This window comes from Panthera onca, chromosome D3, assembly GCF_046562875.1.
Source record: "Panthera onca isolate mPanOnc1 chromosome D3, mPanOnc1 haplotype 2, whole genome shotgun sequence".
NCBI classification, from domain to species: domain Eukaryota; kingdom Metazoa; phylum Chordata; class Mammalia; order Carnivora; family Felidae; genus Panthera; species Panthera onca.
This window is the reverse complement of record NC_138350.1, coordinates 66833146-66854343: the sequence shown is the minus strand read 5'-3', so window position 1 is coordinate 66854343 and position 21198 is coordinate 66833146. Positions and strand designations below refer to the sequence as shown.

Genomic DNA, 21198 nt, shown 5'->3' with positions numbered 1-21198 from the left:
GGCAGTTGTTATTTTTGGAGGCTTTCGCAGACCAGCCCTTCATTTACCCTTGAGAGAAACACGACCCTGTCCGACTGGGAAGGTCATTGCCTCTTCTACTCTTATTGCTTCTGGGGGTCCCAACACGGAGCGGCGAGGCCAGGAGGGCACCGGGGAGACCCGTGGGGCTAACACAGTTCATTCAGGTTCCCCAGGCTTTGGACGCTGGGGGTGAAATGCCCCTCTGCCACATGGTGCTATGTGGTTGGGACAGGTGACTCATCACGCAGGAGACTCAAAGGTGGCTTCAGAGGCTCCTGCTACTGAACGCAGGTGATACACAACAAGGTGGACCCTCACACACGGCCATGGTTTCATAAAGCTTAAAACTTCACTGTTGCCAACACGCGGAGATTTAACCAAGGGCTTTGTCATCGCTGGTCCCGGCACAGGGAGTGAAGGCTGAAGTCCCTGGTCAGCTACAGAGAGCCACAAGCCTGTGTCCCAGTGTCCTGGAGGTCCACTTCTGAGGAGTCCGGTCCCACAGAGTCTTGGGTGTTGGCCAAGGGTCACGTCTGAGGCGAACGCGTCTCCGTGCCACGTTTTGGGAAGAGCAGTCCATTTGTGGCAGGAACCTGGGTGTGGTTGTGACTAGGGGTGTGGTTTCAGGAGGCCAGACTGCCGTGGCCCCGTGGCACCCGTCATGCACCATTCTGGGCTTCCTCGTGGGGACAAGCCCCTCGTGCTGCTCCGAGAAAATCCTGCCACGCTCGGCCCCCTCTGGAACCGAGGGCCACTGGGAGCCCCAGCTAGTGCCCCAGCATCAGCAGGGTGATGGATCCCAGGCTGCTCCAGGCTGGGGAGAGTATCAAGGTTGCTGGTATTTTGCCAGTGTGGCTGTGGTTGGTCTCAATGTCCAGGCTGGGAGAGGCTGGGGGAGGCAGGGACCCACGGGACTGCCACAAGAGCCCTGTTTGGGACACAGTTGGCTGAGTTTTCCACTCTGCTGAGATATTAGCGGCAGCTCCTAACTTGGGAGATGTTGGGGTGCTGATTTGCTCTCGCGGTGAGCAGGAACGCAAGCCGGGGAACAGGGCCGCCCTGTCCTGTCCACATCCGATCCGTCCCTGGCCTGCACGCATTCGGGACCTTGATACTCCTGGATGAGACTGTGGGGTAGAGAGTGACCCTTGCCTTCTCCACCTTTGCTGAAACCGAATTCACCAATCTGAGGCAGGGGGGTTGCTTCCTACAGAGCTGCCCTTTGACAAGTAAAAGTGGGCTGTGAGTGTCCTAGAACCAAGGGTCCATTTTCTTCTGCACATAAAAGGAAATGAAATGTGCAGAGCTCTAATAAAACATGAAAGGCTTAGGTGTAAGCCAGGAAGCAGGGCTTTGAATGGGATCCGGCGGTCTCAGCTGGTTGGAGGTGTATCTATTATATGTCAAGCAATTAGAAATAGGTTTCTATTAACTGTCTGACTTTGTTCGCGGCATCCAGCGAAATGGACCCCTTCCCGGTGGCAGTCACCAACCTGTGCACACCCTGGAATCGGTGACAGGTGTTGGGAGGTTGTAGGTCCCACATCTGCATGTGGAATATGCACTCGGTTTTTCCAGGGGTGCGGGGGCCTTCGTTGTTATGCCGATGTCAGACGGTTTCATTCATTCCCTCATCCATTCATTCATCAGCCGTGCGTGCTTACAAAGCACGAGCTCGTGGGTGCAGATGAAAAAGCAATGAAAGTAATACGAGGAAGTAGATAGCAATTGTTACCCGGGTGGCCCTCACAGAGGTCATGGGCGCTGGGAACAGGGAGATCGTTTCTGGGGGTCCCCATGGAGGACGAGGCACCTGACTTGGACCTTGGGAGATGGGCAGGGATGGAGTGAGGCATGCGGGCTCAGAAAATGGCATGGGTCACGGGGTGAATGCAGCTGAAGGGGACCATGGAACAGAGATCTGGCCGCAGGGAGGGGAGTGGGGGGAGAGAGGACGAGTCCGATGAGGGGGCTGCGGAGGAAGAGCAAATCCCAGGATCCGAATCCCTGCTCTCTTTTGCTTATTTTGCTGCCTCACTCTACCTGAGCCGGCCCCACTTCAAGTGCAAGGCCAAGCAATACGTCCCGGCTGGGACTCCACTGAAACGAGCCTTGAGGTCACACATGGCAGCGCAGTGTCCCCAAGTGAGGCCTCTGAAGCAGGTTGCAGGACTCCTGAAACCTGTGCCTTTGATCCTGTTTGGGAGGCAGCCCTCTGCCTGAAGTGGTCAGCAGCTTGGGCATCCTTGGCTGTGCTTCTGCAGAGCCAGAGTAGGGAGCTTGGGAGCCTGATGTCAGCTCAAGACAGTTTCTGCAGGGACTGAGTGCAAAGTTGCCCAATACAGCTGCACGGGTTGTCTACTGTACAACTCCAGGGATGCCTTTCATAGAGAACAGTGCTCCCAGAGCCGTTCAGGGTGTCATCCCAGCGTCCTGGCACGGCAGCTCTGGCCTTGGAGAGAAAGGCTCAGATAGCCTTGGAGGGAAACCTGTTTTAGGTCACACAGCTCTGAGGTCTGGCCTCCCAGCTGCCTAGACATGATGCTCCCTCCTCGGATTCCCCTTGCTGGCATTTGGTACCTGGTCGGGCCTGGCCAGCCTGTTTCCAGATTTTTCTGGAAGAAGACTTGTGGCTTTGACCTGGGGTTACCTTCTGGGCCCCTTCTTCCTCCTGTAGAGGGGCAGCCAGGTGAGATACCAGCCCAGCGGGGGTAAGAGCAGTGATGGGGTTTGGGGAGGACAGCAGATGGCCCAGCAAACTAGACAGTTAATCCAACCAAATTACGGCAACAGATGTTTGAGGATGTTTGCATTCAAATTCAAACTGTTAGGTCTCTTGGAGGAGCCAACCAGAGTGGGGAAGTTCAGCCTCCCTCTTAATTAACACAAGACAAAACTAAACAATCATTTTTAAAAATCAAGCCCTGGTACCACGATGTCAGGGATCATCCAGCAGCCCGGGTGGAGACTGGCTGCCCGTCTGGTCCGGGGTCGGGGCCCAGCTCTCCGCAGAGGGGCTCCCTGCGGGAGTGAGGCATCTGGGGAGGGTGGTCAGCCGCCCGGCAGGTGGGGGGAGGGATGGGGTCCGGGCGGTAATGATGTGCGGCGGGAATGCCCACCAGCGATGGCCAGGCCTGCGTGCGGCGTGGGGGAGGCACAGCATCGCGGAGAGGGAGCATTATTGATGCCCTCGCCTCGGGGAGGGAGAACCGATAATGGATGGCGGACGGGGGATGAGCTTTGTCATCAAACAAGGGGGCTGAAAGATGGTCCGCTGGAATGTTATCAGTCATGCCTTGATCAAAATGTAAGACTCTCAAGGTCTCCAGCCCTCTCCGTCGCTTCCTCCCGCTGCCTCCCGTGCCCCTCACCCTCCCGGCTCTCCCTCCTCCCTCACAGATCCCACTCTCCTCCTCCTCTCCCTTTGCTGCCTCCCCTGCCTCTTCTCCTCCCCTCCCTGGGGTTATTCCATGGCTTCCTTTTTCCTTTGCCTTTTCCTCTCCCCTTCCTCCTGCCTCCCCGCCTCCCCCTTCTTCCTGCTTAGCGTTTCCTCTAAGTCAGGGTTCCTCTCCTATCACTTCCTGGCCCCACTTCGTGACACGGGTAAGAGTTTTTATTTCAAACCAAACTCCTAAGTGACGCCTTCTTCCTGTCGCTACTTTTCCTGCTCTTTCCACCTCCCCCCTGCCCACAGATGTCACTGAAAGGATCTTGGAGGTGACGTGTGAGCTTAAGGAACCCAAACTAGCCTGTGTTCTTAGCAAATTCTCAGCCTCTCTGGAACCCAGGGATCACCCCAACCTGGATCCTGCACCGCCCATGCTGCCCGTGTGCCGGCTCCCAGCTGCGTGGGTCTCTGTCCGTCCTCTACTGCCCCAGACTGAATATTCTCCCAAATAACAAAGGTGCCGGGAGCCACTGTCATCACCTTCCCTCTGGCCTGGGGCTCGTCTGAGCAAAACTGGGACACCGTCACGTTGGTCTGGAGCCCTGCCCCTCCCCTGGTCTCGCCTTCTACACACACGGTCCCCTACACCCAGTGCCCTCCCTTGGCTAGCAAGCCTCCGGTGACCTCGGGCTCTGCATCTGCGTGCGTGCTGCCAGCTCGGTGTTAGAATGAGGCCACACGGCGGAATTTCAGGTGTCATTGAGCAGGTGCGAAAAGTATTATTTGGGACAGGAGAGCTTCTTGATGCCCTTGTCATCGCAAAATGAAGTCGCAAGATCACTCAGTCTGTATGTACAGACGATCTTTTTTTTTGTTTGCGAATGAGATACAGCGGTAACGTCTCTCCAATCTTAAGGCAAAGATCCAATCCCCACCTAATTCTCAAGAGGTCTGCACAGGGCTCGGACAGTGTTCCAGAGACTATGCCGGGTGCCGGGTGTCCTTCAGCATTTGCTTGTAGACTCCCCAAACAGCACCGTGCTCCGCGGGTCTCACTCCCCCACTGCTGCCTACATTTACCGAATGCCTCCTACGCAGGCGACCGTGCGAAGTGACTTGTACACGGGAGCTCGTAATGCTCACGTGTCTGGGATACAAGTCACATTAATCTTATTTCACTGATAAGAAAAGGTTAAGCAACCGGCCGAAAGCCATCCATTTTATTAAATGGCAGAACTGGGATTTCATCCTAGATCAGATTGACTCAAAAGGCCATACCCCTAACACCTCATCCCGGTTCAGAGAGGCCCTGCCCTCATGCACAGCAGCGGCTGCTGGAGACAGCAGCGCGAGGCCGTGGGGCTGGCGGGTCGCTTCGACACTGCCTGGCTGGGCATGTGCTGGAGCCAGTTCTATGGCATCCCCTCCCAAGTCTGCGTGCAGTCCATGGGTGACTTGACATGGGCCACAGTAGGGCTATTCACACCATAGAAATTGGCCAATACTACAAATCAGGGCTTTTCCCCCCAGGGAGCTGGTCGTTGCCCCTTTTACTGGCCCACCGCTGATTCGGATCCACCCATGGGTAAGGCGAGGGCAGCTTCGTGGACGCGTGTCCTAGGCTTTGCAAAGTAGGGATGAGGGAAGATGGAATGGCCCATCATTTCAGGAACACTCTGGCAGAGGTCAGCGAGGGCTTGGCGGGGCGGGTAGAGTCAAGGAGATGGCAGAGGAGGGCCAGCGGGAACTGACTTCCAGAAAGAACAGGTGCATTAGCATTCCCCGAAGAGCCACAAGGCCAGCTAATGCCTGAACCTGATGCCTGATGGAGCAGCCGCCCAGGCCTCCTGGCTTACGTAGGTGGGAAGAGAAGGAGCCAGGGGCATTGGTGATTACAAAATCGATGAGGGCGGGGTGGGGGTGGGTGGGTCGGTTTTAGCTGGGGCAGAGAAGGGGGTAGCCAAGGGAGGGGCCTGCCTGGCCCTTTGCCCACTGCCTCTCCACCTCTCTACATCCATCCTTCCAGACCTTTCTGGCTCTGAGCAGGCAGGTGCTCAGATTGTGCAGGCACCTGCTGTCTTGCCCTGCACGATTGAAGTCATGCCCAGAATCCCTCCCTCAAAATGGCCACCCACACGGACTGTTTGAAGGAAGCCAGGGTGCTGCCTCACCAGGTGCCGAGCAGGGAGGGCCACTGAGGGCTGGAGCCAGATTCACCTGCTGCCTCCTTCTCCGGAAATGTATCCCCCCCGCCCCCTGCCACCCCACACCTGGTCCAGCTGTGTGTCCTTCCTCTGACTTCCCATAGTCCTCACCCCCATCCTTCCCTGAAAACTTGCCTGATACCCACCTCTTCCTCCCACCTGTGATGAGCGGTCCTCAGTGTCTCCGCATCCTGCCGTTGCACCTCTTTATTGGCTAAATAAGTAGAGGGCGAGGGAAGGTGCCCATAGGACGTGAGACCTCAGTGAGGAGCGGAGGTGACGTGGCTCAATGGGGCCCCGAGGAGAGGTGACTGGTGGCAGGCTGGGAGAGGGGCCCGGCCCCCGAGCCAGGGCCACAGGCTGGTTTCCGGGGGCACCGGGAAAGGGGAATCTCCTACAGGCCACAAAGGGGTGAGGACAGCCAGAGGAGAACTTCCTCTCCAGAGAGCTGCTGCTGCTGGGGCCCCGGGACGGAGACCCTGAGGGAGGCAGTGCCTGAGCCTTGGTGGTGGTAGGGCGGGTGGGTCGGGCTGGGGTGGCTCGTCCCCCAGGAGAATTCTTCACTCCACGGCAGAGCAAGGAAGTGACCTCAGGGTGGAAAGGACACCCCGTGGGCAGAGAGAGGTAACTCTGGCTTAGGGTCCAAAGCTATAACTTTACCCCGGGGGCCCCGGAAACTGCAGCCCTCCTCAGCCCCCTGCCAGCCACACGTGGACCACCAGACATCCCTGTGGCAGAAAGAATGATGGCCCCCAAAGACGCCCAGGAACCTGTGAACATATTACTTTACACGACACTCAAGGGCTGATGTGATTAAGTTAAGGCTCTTCAGACGCGATCTTTACTCCGGAACATCTCCATGGGCCTAATGCCATCGCAAGGGTCCTTCTCAGAGGAAAGCAGAAGGGCCAGAGTCAGAGAGCAGGAAGCCAGCGGAAGCAGGGAGCAGAGGAGCCAAAAAGCGCATCACAGCCTCTGCGCCCGGAAGATTCTCCCCGGGCACTTCCGGAGAGAACCAGCCCCGCCCAGCACTTTCATTTCAGCCCCTCCAGACTCGTGGACCTCTGACCTCCAGAATTGTATGGGAATAAGTTCGTGTTGCTCTAAACCCCTACGTTTGCGGAAATTTGTCACAGCAGCAACGGGACAGTAGAGGCACCTCGAAGATCAGCTGAGACGCGGGGCCGGTTGGGCACAGAAGGTGCTCCCGGCGGGCCAGGCTCTCTCTGCCTCCTCCCTCCTCTCGTGCCACGCCCCTGTCACCTCCACACATCCGGGCCCTCTGCAGCATCTCTGTCCCTCTCCCCACTGCAGGGGCTTCCCCTTGCCTGGACTCTCTCTCTCCATTACTCCTTCTCCGTCCTTCAGTCCTTGGCCTGTCACTTCCATCTAAGTGACATTCCCATTATTCTCTGTCAGGGCACCCTATTTATTCACTCACACGTACACACGTGTGCACACACACGCACACATGCACACCCACGCGTATTTGATCTGCTCATGGGTCGTTGTCCATTTCCTGTCATTAGCATGCAACCCCCTTGAAAACAGGGCGTCCTCCTCTTCCTACGTCTGCTACGTCTTTCTGTATGGCACGGACTCCCACCTGAGCTTCCCACATGGATTACCTCTTTCCCATCACTAGAACGTAACCTCCATCCGGTGGAGGCTTGGTACGGGCTCAGCATGGTGCCCCTGCATAGGGCCTGGCTCAGAGACGGTGACCAGTGTTTGTTGCTGAACGGATGCAAGGATGGAAGGATCGATGAATGGATGGGTGGGCGGATGGGTGGGTAGGTGGGTGGATGGATGGACGCTCCTAGAAAATGTCCCAAGGGCGTTCGGTGACATCGCGTAGAGAGGTGAGGGCTTGAGTTCTCGCTCAGCTGAAGTGGTGCCTCTCCTGTCGCAACAGATTCTGAGTCTTGAGCCTTTTCTGGGTGCCAGCGTCTCTAAACAAGCCAGCCGTGGAGGCATCATTACCCCTGTTGAAAAAGGAGAAGCCTGAAGTGCATTGAATGGTTAGCTCAAGGTCACAGTCAGTGGGCGGTGGGTGGAGTGAGTTTCAGACCGAAAGGCAGCAACTGCACTAGGCCACAGGTCTCTGGTGGCCAGAAACCTGGGCCCACGGGAAGGGGATTTTAAACATCCCAGGGCAGGATGAGGCGTGCTTTGAAGCAGAAGGTGAGGGATTCTCGAGGGTTCTTGTAATCATAGCGGGAGGGCTCGGTCTGTGGGCAGGGGGCTCCCAAAGCTTGGGCCCCATAGCCAGCGAGCTCAGGGGGCTTCCTTCATAGATCTGCTCCCTCCTCCTGTAATTGGTCGATCGCCATCCTAATTTGGAAGTCCTCCTGGACCGAGGGCTGTTGAATCCACTCGGTGGCCCCTTTCTAGCACCTTGGTCACATGGCCATGGGGTTTTACGGTTTGACGAGCCATAAAACACCCTCGGAGCAGCGTACCTTTTATTGACTTCAAATTGCCTCTGGCCATCAGAGGTAGGGGGATCATAAAATGCCGGCCTGATTAGTTTTCCCTGCAGTGGGAGCTGCTCTCAAGGACAACTTCTGAAGGTGGGGTTGGAGATAGCTGGGTCTGTCTGTCTTCGTCCGACCAGCTCGGTTGCTTAGTGAGGACAGGAGGCCAGCCCCTGGAGTAATCTACTGAAAGTGTTCATCTATAAGACCCCTCCCCTGACAGCTGTAAAATGTTGCCCCCCGCCCCAACACACTATGTATTTATTTGTGTGTATGTGTGTTTAAATTTTAGTGCTTATTTATTTTTGAGAGAGAGTGGGGGAGGGGCAGAGAGAGAGGGAGACCCAGAATCTGAAGCGGGCTCCTGGCTCCGAGCGGTCAGCACAGAACCCGACGCGAGTCTCGAACTCACGAACCGTGAGACCATGACCTGAGCCGAAGTTGGTCACTCAGCCCACTGAGCCACCCAGGCGCCCGTGTGTGTGCGTGTGTGTGTGTGTGTGTGTGTGTGTGTGAATGGACTTTCTCCATCCACTAGAATGAGGTTCCAGGAGGGCAGGCACTGTCTGTTTTGAGCACTGGTGTGTCCTCGCCCCCTAGAGCGAGCCCTGGCTGAGAATAGATTTGTGGAATAAATCTATTTATTGAGTGAGGAGAGGATCACTAAGATTGAGTGAGGAGAGGATCTGCCCCCTGCCTCTCCTGCCATTTCCGCGCTCCTGGCTCTCTGCCCACAAGTCCAAGCTCCAGTCAGTGGGCCCCCAATAGCCCATGGTGTTTCCTATCTTCCTGGCCTCGCTCCTGTGCCCCCTGCCTGGCAAACCTTACCACTCCCCCCACACCCGCCCCTTGTGCCTGGGGATTGCAGCCCATCCTTTAAGACTCAGCTCCCTTACCACCCCCTCCAGAAAGCCTCCCCAAGACCCCCATCTTAGTGGACTCCTTCTCTGTGTTTCCCCTGCCCCTGTAGTCCCCCCATGGATGGTGCCATGCATCCATCACCACACCAGACTGTGTGTTCTTATTTACCTTTGTGACAAAGGAGGTGCTCAAAGTTTAGTGGATGAAAGACAGATGTGGTAAGAGCCTAGAGATGGGGTGTCCTACCAAGAAGGTTATGATCTAAGAGGGGCCAGGGCACCCCCAGAAACCGTGGAAGCAAAACGTAGATGGGCAGCAGACACACTCGTGCTCACAAACATGTAGTGAGGACAGGGGCTGAGCAGGATATGGAAGGCGCCCAGGAAGGATGGAATGAGCAGGTGAACGGATGGATGGATGGATGGATGAGCAGTGGTGGGACGCAGCTCAGCAGGGGCTGTTTCCAGCAGGAGGAAGTTTTGCTCAGGACTCATGGGAAGAATGAGGCCAGACTGCCACAAGGGGAGAGACAGGCAATCCAGCTAACTCACCGTGTTCCCCTAGAGCAGTAATGTCGACTTCAAGTTTGCTTCTTGACTGCATTCTGTCCTTGCTCAGTTTCCCTGAGTTGCAGAGCGGGAGACCCTCAGACCTGGTCCCTGCCCAGCGAGGTTGTCCTAGGGTGAAGCTGGGAGCGTGGCTGGTGCTCTGACGTGGACAAGATGTGCAGGGCAGGTGTCTTGGAGGTCATTCTTTCAGCACAGTGATGACCCAGCAGGCACCCTCGTTGGGGCCAAACTGATAAGGCTCAGTAGTGCTCAGAGGTTTCCGTGGGCCTTTCTTCAGCGAGTCTGCAGGCCAGGGAATCTGTGCAGATCACCGCCCCACTGCCCTCCATCCCCTCCCCCTCTCCTCCACGGCCCAGCTAGGTCCCCTGAGACTCCAGCCAGGGTGGGAGTGAGCAGGACGCAGAGGGGTGTCTTGGCCATGGCCTAGACCTTGCTGGTCCCTACCGCTTAGTGCTCCATGCAGAAGTGACGTTGCTCTAGAAGGAATTGAAGAGCATCTTTGACAATAGAACATTCCATCTGCAAAGGTATTCAGAACTCTCTCTTTCCTAAGGCTGCTTCTTGGACTCCTAAGGTACAAAATGAGAAACTGAGCACATGCTCTGCTCCTCAGAGTCCTGGCTTAGGAGCTGCAGGAAATCTTTGTCTCCCGTTCAAACGGCAGAGCCTTGCAACTAACCACCCAGACTGCAAAGGCTTATTCATCCTTCCAGAGCTTGATCTGGAAGCTGGAATCTGGAAGCCTGACAGAGCACCTAGCATGTGGCAGGGACGGTGACTGGCCAGGAACTCACGTGTCAATGGGGGGGGGGGGCGATGCACAGTAATGGTATAGAACCACGTGCTAGGTCATGGGCGACAGTAGAGGCCCAGTGGCCCACGGAGGAGGCGAGGGCTTGGGCAGAGATGGGAACTTGATGGACGGACAGGAAGTCAGCGGTTTGGAGGCAATCACTCTACCGGGTGAGGTCGTGAGACAAGGTGAGGAGGAGAAAATGTGGAAACCATGAGGCTGCAAAGAACAAGGTGGCTAGAGCAAGGGGGAGGTAGAATCCATTTCAACTGCCCGTCTGTGACCGGGCTGCACGAGGCTTTGTTTCAGCTTTCCCCCAACATCCCTTCCCCGAGCAGTTACAAACCCCCCCCCCCACCCCCGCCACCCTCCCACCTCCCCCCCACCCCACTGCTGTCTAAACCAGTCCACGGGTGGCGGAGAGCACGCCCAGGCCATTCATTGTCTTCGCTTGTTTAACTGGTTCGCAAGTTCCCCCGTGACCTTCTTCCCTTCCCACAGCCCGCTTCTTGCTGTCCCAGAGCATTAAAAGGATTTCAGAATGCCAAACGATTATTGATACACTAATGAGTCTGTCCAATGGCCATTAGCCTGCAGACTGCTTGGGTATTTTTAAACTACTAAAATCAAATCTTGCAACATCCATTACGCCCGGGGTGGTACATTGCTGCCGAGGCCCCAACATGTATAAATGCAATTGAGCCCTGCATTATCAAACATTTAAGCCCTTAAAAATTGCCCAACCTCTAAAATCTCCTCTTAGGACCCTGCTCTGGCACGGCCTGGGCAGACACTAATCTCCCCATTAAGACCTCTCCACCCATTCCCTGCTCGGGCCGGGGTCTGCTTTAGACCCGAGCAGCAGCTTTGAGGCACATTAAAGGATCAGGCTGATACAAAGATGATCTTCTTCTCTCTTCGTGGGGAGGCGGGCTTAGTGGGCAAGCCGACCAATCACTTTTGCAGACCGAGCACTATCGAAGACAATTCTGAGTGTGTCTGTGTCACGTGGGGTGGGCTTGGGTGGGGGAGCACTGGAGGGCTGGTGTGGTTCTGAGACCCAGGCGGTGGTCCCTGTGGTCTGCAGAGAGACCAGGGTGGGTCTTCACGAATGGCAGGCACAGTTGGCAGGGTCTGACCTCAGGGCCACCAATGCCCCCTTCCCTTTGTCAACGTGCCTGTCCAGCGTGTAGGGGGAGCCACTCCAGAGCTCCCGTCCTGGCCCGCGGGACAGGAGTGCCAGCATTAGGACATAGGGGAGGGCTGGCTTCTACAGGTGGAAGCGTGCGTCCATTCTCTTCTCAGCTTGGCCTCTGCTGGCAGGTGCGGTCTCACTTCCCCGTCCCGGCGGGCAGTTTGCAGAGGCAGGTCCAGCCCAGTGTTGGGGAGGCCCACTGCCATACCTGGGAGGAGAGGATCCGTGTCTAATTCGGGAGTCAAGTAAGCAGGGCCTGGTGGTTCAAGTCGTATTTCCAAGCTGGCTTTACTAAGAACTCGGTCGTTTTGGATTCCCTCCGGCAGACTCTTATGTGTTAATTTCTCAGTCGATGCCGAAACCGAGCGGAAGAGAAAGGGCATTTCTTATCGATGCCCTGATCCTGCTATGCCCTCCCGCTGGGGTCTAACACCCTCCAGCTCCCCACTGAATGGCCCCTTGTGTCTCCCCTCAGTGAGCGGTTCCTGGTGCCACAGTCTTCTCATACCTCAAAAACCCATCGTTCTTTGCCCTGAACCCTAAACTCAGAGCCAAGCTGATAAAGTGGTTCCAAGTTGCACCCTGTATGGGACAATGGGTGGGAGAAGAGAGAGGCACGGGGCTCTGGCCCTAGTTGCAGGCTGCTCGCAGCCTACCTGGGACATAGATTCCTGCAGCCCAAACAGTAACTCGTTTGCCCCTACATTTGCAAACCACCCCCGGCTGGCTAACCACCCTCACCCACTCCCCTGCAGATGATGCTCGAAGCAGCTGGGCCCCGGGGCGGTGAGAGATGGCAGCAAAGCTGACTGTGTTCGGGGTGAGTGCCCGTGGCTCTGGTTCCAGCCTGCTGTGGCCCTGTGAGCAAGAGATTTAATATTGACTTATATGAGCCTCATTTTTCTGTCCTTCTAGGATTCCAGGACTCACTAGGGTTCCAGCGAGGGGCACCCACAAAGAGCACTTGGCATATGATAGATGCTCAATAAACGTCAACTTCCTTCCCTTCTTCCCTTTGCTGTGATGGCCGAGTGATCTTGAAAAGCCACACAGCCTCTCCGAGCCCCCATTTCCATTTTCCTTTCTTCTCCCCACCAGTCTCCATCCGGGTGAATTTCTGGCATAAAACTCTTGATGACTCTCCCTTCACCTGTAGACTTTCCCATTCCTTTTGGTCACGGAGGGGAAAGGGTGATGCAGCCATTTCTGTCCTCTCCTCCCTGCTCCCACTTCCCTCTGTGACACGGGGCCCCTGGCCCAAGGGATAGGAGCCGCAGAGGAGGAGGGAACGTGAGCAGGACTTCGAAGTCCAGCCAGTGTGCCGGCCAATCCCGCATGCAAGCCTGTGTTTGCCTGATCTGGAGAATGGACAGTTTGCCAAGACAATAATCTGCCTGTCGGAAGGGGGGTGTAGGTAGGCTGATTTTCCCTCTTCTTGGGGTTCTCTCCTCCCACGGTGATTACGTTCACTGCTGCTCTGGGCAGAAGGGAGGCCTGGGGGCTGTGAGGGTGGCTTCACCCAATGTACTTATCCCGGCTCAGCCTGTTTGGTACATGCCAAGCCCCTTTGGTCCGCTCCTGTCCAGGCCGGGAAGGGCGGGGGGCCAGAGAATGCGAAGTCTATGCCTGCTGGTCAATGGCCCCCGCGTGACTTTGGGGGTGGAGCCTCCAGGGGTGGGGGTGTGCTCTGTGTCCCAGCTTCCTGCCAAGTTCCCCCTTATCGTTTTTCATGGCTCAGGCCCCTAGCTGGAGTTAAGCCGGGGCTTACACTACCCACCACCTAGCAGTGTGACATCTGTGAATGGATTTCTAATTACACATATAAATCAGCATGATTGGAAATTCTTGAAATTTTATTGGGAAGGAAATTTATAGTGATTAAAACCAATTAATTTGGGCCTCCTATTAATCCAGGCGGTGGGGTTGGGGTTGTCATGCTGCTGTGCCTTCTGAAAGCCATTGGGTGGGGCTGGGCTCGATCTGGGGGCCACTGGGGGCGCGTGCTCATTTTTCAGGTTACAAATGCTCATCCCGTGTTTTAAATTACACCCGTGCCCCTGGCCACGTATCTTGTTTTGTGTCTAAAAATAGAGTTCTAGGCTTTCACTAAAGATTCAGAAACACTAAAAGGAATCTTTTTAATCAAAATAAAGAACCCTTTTTAATTACTCAGCCTCCCTCACAGTTGGAGGTAATAATTGTCGTGTGCTCTTAAGTAGGGCTGTTATTAGATTTCCCTGGGGCTCCTCTATTTTCTAGAAGTTAGCAATACTGGCTACGCAACGCCGGAGAAGGAGTCAACTCTTGTCTCTTTAAAGTCTTTCACGTTAAGACCCCCTTTAATGTCAAGACCAGGTTGGGGTCCTCCCCTGGTCACATGGGAAGAGGTGGGAGAGGGGCAAGCTATGGTAGATTCCAGGCCTGCCTTGGGAAGAGCCTCCTGGTAATTCTACACTGCAGGCACGTTCAAATCCCTCCATGGCCAACTGCTTCTTCCCCATCTAATGTCTTCTTCCCAAGATCCCGGCCAAGACCTTCTCCTGCTTCATCCAGGCCAAGAGTTTTCTTGGCTTCCATTCCTATCGACTCATCCTGAGCCCTGGGCCAGTGAGAGTGGATTAGCATCCCCGGGGATTAGCCCAGTGGATTAGCATCCCCGGGGCTGCCATAAGACAGGACCACAAACAGGCAGCTTAAGGTAGTAGACATTGACGTCTCCTAGTTCTAGAGGCGAGAAGTCAGAAATCAAGGTGTCAGTGAGGCCACACTCCCTCCGAGACCTGTAGGGGAGAATCCTTTCTTGTCTCTTCCGGCTTCTGGTATTTGCTAGCCGTTCCTGGCTTAGAAATGTAGCACTCCAATGTCTGCATCCATTGTCACATGGGCAGCTTCTCATATGTCTCTGTCTTGTCCCCTTCTTATAAGGACATCGGTCATGTTGGAGTGGGGCCCATCCTAATGACCTCATCTTAACTTTATTACATATGTCAAAACTCTATTTCCAAATAAGGTCACATTCACAGGGGCCAGGGGTTATGGCTTCAACACATATTTTGAGGTCTAGGAGTCAATCCATAGGAAGGCCCTTTATTGACAGATCTCTGAAGCTATACGATTATTTTTGGTTCCAGCGCGAACAATCCTTAAACACTTGTTTTCTATTCTTCTGATGTTCAAGTCTACTGACCCTGCACCGGGTAAGATCTGGACATTAGGCTCCTGGCCTTCCCTCCAGGTCTCTCCCTTTGGCACTTTGACTTTTATATCACACGGCCAATTGTCACCACACCCCCATTTCTTCTCTTCCTAAACTGCATTTCCCAGCCTGCCTGCAGCTGGTTGAGGCCGTGTGGTTGAGTCTGGCCGACGGAGGGCAGTGAGAAGTGTGCATGCCACTTCCGGGCCTGGCCTCTAAAACCTCCTGTGTCGTCCTTTGCACGTTCTCTTCTCTGGCCTGCAGGAGGGACGTGGGCAATTTGGGGCAGCCCATATAACAAGACGGTCTTCCCTCCCCTCGTCTCCCCTCTCAGTGCCTTTTGAAATCCCCCTTTCCTCAATCCCAGCCCCCTTTATCCTGTTGCCCTATAACTGGGGTGCATTTCTCCGCCCTGAATTATTGGGGGTTTATTGTCTCACTCCTGGGTGGAGGAGGTGGGTAAGGAAAGTGTAATGCCTCACAGAAATGAGTTGACAAAAGGAAAAATTTGAGGCGTCAGTGACGGGCACAATGCAGATGTCCAAAGCAGGCCATCTTCTCTGTCGGTGGGCAAGACCAAGTCTCCTTGAAGATTTGAACTCATTCTTGATTTTTTCCTAAGTAGATGATACCTCTCCTACCTCTGCACCCTCCACCAAGTAGTAGAATGTCTTTCATCACGCTCTCCTTGCACTTGGTCTAATGGGCACTTGACTTGGAAGGATCCAGGAAGGTGTGGGCTCTACATTTATTATCCATGTGTCTGCTGTAGCGTGTGTGTGAGAAGAGAGAAAGACCTAATGTTTGTTGAAGGCCTAACACATCTCAGGCTTTGTGCTAGGTGCTTTATGTATATTATTTAAACCTCCTAAAAATCTTAGAGGGTGGATATTGCCCCATTTTCCAGATGAGCAAACTCAGGTAGAGAAGTTAATCATCTTACCCCAAGGCAGAAAGTGCCAGGACTTAGGCTCACTCGACTAGCTTCAAAGATGGCGCCCTTTCCAAGATCCCTGATACACAGTAGGTTCTCAGAATATTTTTATTGGACTAAGTCCAGCCAAACACATCACAGGCCCTTGTGAATGAGGTTTGAAAGCTGGATTAGGCCCCAAGATAACTGGCACAGATTCATCCCTCAACTCTGGTTCCCTGGCATCCAAGTCCCTTTAAATCAGGCGGGTAATTGCTCTGGGCTTGCTGTAAGGCAGTGCATTTAACAAAACAAACACAGGTTCCGTTTCACACGCAAGTAAACATTTTCCCTGAGCGATTAGCACCCAGACAGCTAATAATTACCCCACGTGACACTTTTAAAGGCTGACTATGCATATTTATGGAAAATGATTATTATCACAATATTAGGAGCTCATTAATCCACAAGAGCACATGTGAGAACATTCCAAAGTCAATGTAACATTTGTGCGCAGTAAATACCCATCTGCTTTGAAAGCTGGTGTGGCGAGTGCTTGAGCATTCCACAGGTAGGGAAGCCTTCTGAATGGGAAAATACACCCTCTTGTTTGGGATATGGCTTTGAACAGCCTTTGTTCTTTCCAGATAGCACCCCACCCCCACCCCCCACGCACACGCACGTTTCCCAGAAGGATTTAAGAAAAACCAACATGCCTTACTTTCTCCCAAATATCTGCTTCACCCAAGGCTGAAGTCCCCACCCTCAGAAGATTTCCCCAAGTTCATGGTTAAAGCACTGAAGGCATCATTAGAATGCAGGCAGATACTGGGAAGGGCTGGCATGCATTGATTTTGTGGGAGTAGGGTCTTAACACATCAAGTCGCAGAATGAGAGCTTCAAGGGATCCAATTAGAACAGGATTGTTCAAGCCAAAGGCCCAGCTGGGCAGGCAGACCTTGCAGGGGTCCCATATCAGGGCATCTTCAGCACACAGGGAGGAGAGAGAATGGACAAATTCTGGCCCGGAAGTCAGAAGTCCCGGGCTCTACAAGCAGCTTGTTCTGAAACCTTGAACAAGCTGTTGAATTACTGTAGATCTAGTCTTATCTGGGGAAATAAAGCACTGGATTAGAATCACCTTTTCCACTTGGGGCGCCTGGGTGGCTCGGTTGGTTGAGCATCTGACTTCGGCTCAGGTCATGATCTCACAGTTCGTGAGCTCGAGCCCCGCGTGGGGCTCTGTGCTGACACCTCGGAGCCTGGAGCCTGCTTCGGATTCTGTGTCTCCGTCTCTCTCTGCCCCTCCCCAGCTTGTGCTCTGTCTCTCTGTCTCTCAAAAATGGATAAGTGTTAAAAAAAAATTTATAAAAATTTTTTCTGCTTTGATCTTGTCTCCGTAGGAGTAAAGGGAGAAAAAAAGAGGTAAGTGAGGGGTGTGGCTTCAAAAGCATCCCATAGTTGTCAGTTGTGCACGGGAGAGAGCGCACATCCTTGCGTGCCTCCTTGTAAATGCACAGCCTCCGTGTACATCACGATACCACCAGCTACCCTCACCAGCCTGTCTTGTTTCTCTGGTCCTCAGAACCCAGCTTCTGCACAGAGCAATCCCACTGCCCGCTCACCCTCCACCTCACCGGAACTGCCCTTCCCAAGGGTAAGAGGACCCCTTTGTGGACGAATCCAATGGGCCCCTTTGCAGTACTTGCTTGGCCTCCTGGCAGCATCCGGTCTTGCTGACTTTGCCCCCTTCCTGCAACCCTCTCCGCTCTTGGCTTCCATGACTTCATTTTCCCTTGGTTTCCTAATGCTCAGGCCTCTTCCCCTTTTTTGGCCCCTCTTCCTTGGCATGCTCCTTAGGCGTTGGTCCTCACGGTGGTTCTGAGCCAGCCCTTCACTCTGTCCCCCAACATTCCCTGCCTGGGGGGGGGGGGTGGGAATCCCATGCCCTTCTTTGGCTTTAGCGGCCTTCTGTAATCTATATCCTGGTGGCTCCAGATCTGTATCTTCAGCTCATGTCGCTCTCCTGAGCTCCAGACCCTTTTATAGAACCAAATTCTGGATCTTAGCATAAGCAGTCTCTTTGAGCCTCTCAAACTCCTACTGTCCTTCCTGCTTGTGGATTCCCCACCATTGGCCACACGGCCACAACGGTGTGCCCTAGTGATAGGTCGTCTTTAGTTACAAATCTAATAACAAAGTCGCTCCTTGCCAAAAATCTTTCGTGATGGGTCTCCGGTTTTGTTTCTGTTTTTTGCTACCCAGCATCCGGGCATCGTTCTACTGGCAACACATCTCTGATTTTCCTTTAGGGAGCTCCACCCCCAAGCCCTCCCCACCAGCAGCTCTCTCAGCCCACATCTTAGGGGTGGGTGGACGCAGCAAACCGTCTCATCCACAGATCGGCCCGTTTCACCCTCCCGGCCGCGGTGGTTGTCGGGGATGGAAGGCTCCAGCCAGGCCAGGCCCAGGGCGTTAGCGTAAATCACCTGAAGAATCCTTTGAGAAAGGATTTGCTGGAGGACGTGAGTTGAGCGTAGCTGTGGCCTCACATGTGGAGCCTAAGGCAGAAACCAGCTCCCGGAAGAGACCAAAGTCGAGCTGGGAGATGACAGAGCCAGGTCCCGTGGCTTGTCTGAGCCAGATTCCTGGATCACCTCTAGATAATCAGATCACCTCTAGATAAAGCTGCCCAACCCCCACAGTTTCAACTGCAGGTGCCACTAGCTTTCTCTGCTGAAGCCAGTGCGATTGGAGTTCCTCCCATTTGATAGTGACACGCATTCAGTGATCCTCTCTTGCCTTTGGGAGAAAGTCTAGATTCTGGAGCAAGGCTTACAAAGCCCTCTGCCATCCGGCTTCATTTTCCTTCCAGCTTCATTGCTCGTTGCCTTGCACTTGATGACAGGACTCCTTTCCAGCTCCCTGAACACCCTTCAACACTTTCTTGTAATGGCTTTTAATTGTCCACCTCCCCCGGGAGATTGTGAAGCCACAGAGCTGTGTTTATTTTATTCATTGTTGTAGCTCTAGCTCCTAACAGGGTGATTGGAATGCAGTGGATGCTAATAAATATCTGTCACGACTGCCAGTGAGGGTGGGTTCATGGGGTATGGGTGCAAGATACACTGGTAGCTTCTTTCGTTCTTGAACTAAATCTCATTTTATTCATTTGTTGGCTCAATATTTATCCAACATCTCATATATGTCAGAAGTCAACAAAAATCAGAAATAGTCTCAGATTTCAAGCGGTTTTTAGTCTGGTGGGAAAAAAAAGATACAGAAACAATTGTATGATACAATATAATTTGTGCTATAATTGCGTTGTATACACTCTACAGTGGGAGCATGAGAGAAAGCTCTCCTAAAACTTCCTGGGGATGTCAAGGCTGTTAGGAAGACGTCACAGGGGAGATAATGCTGAGATTGTCATGCCAATAACGATCCAGGGAAGCACCGGGGTCAATCTGGAGGCAGAAGGAGAACAGTGGACAAGAGCCTTTACTGTGCTTTCTGCAGGAAAGAATGAGCAAGGGGGAGTAGGCAGTTTTAGGACTGGCGATTCTCAATAATTTTAGCAGGTCCTATGGCTTACAGGCTGTTCCTAGTTGCTTGGTATACTTAGTGGCCCAGAGGGATTGGGGGTGTAGACTCTGGATTGCCTGGTTTATATGTGAAAAGCATGCTCAGAGGTGCATTGTCTATTATCTCTGGGCATTGGCCAGCTCCTAGAGGGGCAGCCTCTCCAGACTCAGCAAATCCCCGGAGGTCAACATATCAGCAATGCAGAAACGCAAAGACATGGTTAACACAGGTCTGCTGAACCCCGATGGATGGATTTGCGTTGGAAGGGAAGAGAAGCTCTTCTTCTGTAGAGGTGGGTCTTAGGCAAGGCTGGAAATGGTGCAGGTATGTGTGCACGCACGCTCAGGGGTCAGTTACGCCGGTGAACTTGAGGAATTTCATGCTTTTTTCTCTTTTAATTTTGCTTGGAACCATGTGACCGTGAATTCCAAGGAAAAAATTGGGTCCTGTGGTCTGATGGTACAAACGAACTAAGGAGGTTTTCTGGGGAATGTTGGCTCTCCAGGAAGCCTAGATGTGGGTGACCCGGGGACTAGGGATCAGGAATACCTAGACTTCTGTTCTCACTCTTTGAAATTCCTCAGGTGACCTTGACCACGTCACGCCCCCTCTCTGGAGTTCTCATGCAAGGGGTCTCATGGTCCCAGAAGGAGGTGGTCCTGAGCGAGGTAGGCTGGAGCTGCATGAGAACTTGGATGTGGACGAAGGCACTGTTTCAGACCCTCGTCATTGAGGGCAGGTGCCTACAGGAGTCTACATGCCCAGAGACCCCGTGTAGAAAAAGCCTTCCTTAACTCAAGGGACAGATTGGAAGGAGGTTGTTCATTTTATAGAAGAGCTTTTTAAATGGCTGTTTAGAGATCAGCAGCAACTTGACTAAGGTCTCAGAGGCAGAAAACCTTAAAACTGAAGTTAGGAGCCACTGACCATGGGAAATCAACTAAGACAAAAATAGACATCTCTGGAATTTTGCAGGTTGAGGGGTCAAAGAAGCCTCCATTTATTGGCCCTGATGTGTGCACGACGCTGCAAGAACACATATCCAGTAACAGCTTTTTAATAACTTAAGAAGCAAGTGCCTTTGGAACACCTGCTGTGTGCCAGACATTGTGTGTGGAGATTTACATTTGAATAAGATGTACCCTCAGAACTCCAGAGCAGAGATGCTCCGACTCGAATGGATTCAAGATTTACCTCTTTCTGTAAAGGGCCAGACAGTACATGTTTCAGCCTTTGAGGGCCATCCAGTCTCTGAAGCCGCCATTCAGTTCTGCTGTGAGAGCGTGAATGCCGCCATGGAGGACTCTGGACGTGAATGAGTGGGGCTCTACTCCGGTGAAACTTTATTTGCAGAAGTGGGCGGCTGGAGAAATTTGGCCCCCAGACCCGTTTGCCACCGGGTCTGGAATCTGAGTCCCTAGTTTTTAGCTCTGGGTTTTTTTTAATTATTATTTTATTTATTTATTTTTTTTATATTTATATGTATATATATATTTTATATTTATATTTATTTATTTTTACGAGAGAGAGAGATGGAGCGCAAGTGGGCGAGGGGCAGAGAGAGAGGGAGACAGGAGCTGAAGCAGGCTCCAGGCTCCGAGCTGTCAGCACAGAGCCCAGTGTGGGGCTTGAACCCACAAACTAAGAGATCATGACCTGAGCCGAAGTCGGACGCTCAACCGACTGGGCCGCCCAGGCGCCCGAGCTCTGGGTTCTTTGCTGGTGTCTCCATTCCCAAGTCTCTGAAGGAAGGACTTGCTCTTCTCTGGAGCAGGGATTTAAAGTTACAGCCTATGAGGGTGCAGGTGAGGCCTGTGAATGTGCAGATCGCTGGCGTGATTCAATCTTTCCTGGCCGATGCTTTGCACACCTAAGTCACAAACAAAACACTGTGGATTCGAACTTCACTGTGACTGGCCAGATGCTGCTGAACAACACACGGCTAGTAACAATGACAGCTTCTGCCTGCTGACTTCTTGCTGTGCTCCCAGACGCT

At 53.5% G+C, this 21198-nt stretch overlaps 1 long non-coding RNA gene across 1 annotated transcript; it reads right to left on the bottom strand.

Annotated features, from left to right (window-relative positions):
- Positions 1-6894: 6894 nt before the first annotated feature.
- LOC132665979 (uncharacterized) lies at positions 6895-10084 on the bottom strand. The gene is made up of 3 exons (XR_009604390.2): positions 9965-10084; positions 9503-9574; positions 6895-7598 (listed from the first exon to the last, which is right to left on the bottom strand). It is a non-coding gene; the product is annotated as an uncharacterized LOC132665979 (long non-coding RNA).
- Between the last annotated feature and the right edge of the window lie 11114 nt (positions 10085-21198).